Raw genomic sequence first — 1761 nt, forward strand, 5'->3', positions numbered from 1 at the left:
GGTCGGATGAGAATCCTCATTGGCACAGGACTGTGAATCATCAAAGACGTTGGAGCCTTATAGTATGGTGTGGCATCGTCAACGGATATTTCATTGGTCCTTATTTTTTTGAGGAAAATGTTAATAGGCATACCTATTTACATTTAATTAGAGATCGGTTACCTGAATTGATGGAAGATGTCGATTTAGAAACGCGACGAAGAATGTGGTTCCTGCAGGATGGTTCCAGCACCACCACATTTTGCACGAATCGTACAGGCTTTCTTGAATGAAAATTACTATGGGAGATGGATTGGACGAGTCCGGTTAATTAGCCTGCTTGTTCATCCGATCTCACATCCCCAGATTTTTTTTATGGGGCTATTTGAAAAATATTGTTTTCGAACAACAGCCCACAACATGAGCAAACTTTGAAGATCGCATTCGTCGAGCATGCGCTGCAATTCCAAGGCAAACTCTCCTTAACACCGTACGCCATTTCCAAAGACGTTTGATTTTATGCCTTCAAGCAAATGGAGGCAACTTCGAACATTTGCTTCGAAATTAAATTAATAATTTTTAAAATAGTGAGAGGCGAGGGGACTCACTTTAATCCAGCACCCCAAAGGAAACAGTACTTACTACGTCCACGTCGTTGTTTCTGGGTAGCGCTAAAAGTAAGGTTAATACAGTTAAAGAAACCCTCGAAAATAGTGATTCCCATTTTGAAAAATCACTATGACCTTGAAATAACCTTGAAAATCGAGTTCAAGGTCAAGATCAGAGTACAGATAGGTGACCCCCTCGGCCCCCTTTAACATTTGTCTGAACCAATTTTACGTATTTGGCTTAGGTTCCGATATATTCAATTGGGAAATCAAAATTCGCAAACCTGACCTTTATTCGACCTTGCCATGACCTTGATTAACATATCATTTTGAACGTAAAATTTCCTGCTCTTTTCAAATCCGAGGTCAAAAATAGGTGTTCCCATTTAAAAAAATCACTTTGACCTTGAAATAACCTTGAAAATCGAGTTCAAGGTGAAGGTCCTTGGTACCATTACGTGACCCCCTCTGTCCCCTTCTACTTTTGTCTAGACCATTTTTCTCTATCTGACTTAGATTACGAGAAATTCAGGTGGGGAGATTAAAATGGCCCACCCTGTATATGACAGATGCTTTAATTAATTAATTGTAACATTAAATTGTTTATTAGATATATTTGTGACTTTTTCCGTATCGTGTTCACATTTATTAATACTACGACATTAATTAAGGACATACCCGCGTACACACACACACACACACACACACACACACAAAAGTACAGGAAAACAAAGGAAAAGATCCTTTCATTATAATTACTATTGTTATGCTACTAAGAATAGTTTTAATACACTTTTTATTGAAAACTTTTAATAAAATTATTTTATAACATAATATTTACTTCAAAATATGTACTCTAATATATTTTAATATATATTAAGTTATGGAATTACTATTCATAAAAGTCAAGGGCTGAGCTTGCAAAATGCTGTCATGGATATAGGTAACTTTGTATTTAATTGTGGCCAGGTATATGTTGCATTATCTCGAGTAACCTCTATAGAAGGACTGCATTTGATTAACTATGATCCTTCGTCGGGAGCGGTGCACTTGGACACGGTGCATTTGGACACAGCCAATCACAGCACCGTGTGATTAGAGACATTTATAGGGTCCCTTGGAACAGCGATTTGTGATTGGACTGTGTCCAATTGCCCCGTGTCCAACTGATATA

The sequence above is a fragment of the Odontomachus brunneus genome, unplaced genomic scaffold, assembly GCF_010583005.1.
Source record: "Odontomachus brunneus isolate Ranch 3 - 2012 unplaced genomic scaffold, Obru_v1 Obru_scaffold_189, whole genome shotgun sequence".
In the NCBI taxonomy this organism is placed as follows: domain Eukaryota; kingdom Metazoa; phylum Arthropoda; class Insecta; order Hymenoptera; family Formicidae; genus Odontomachus; species Odontomachus brunneus.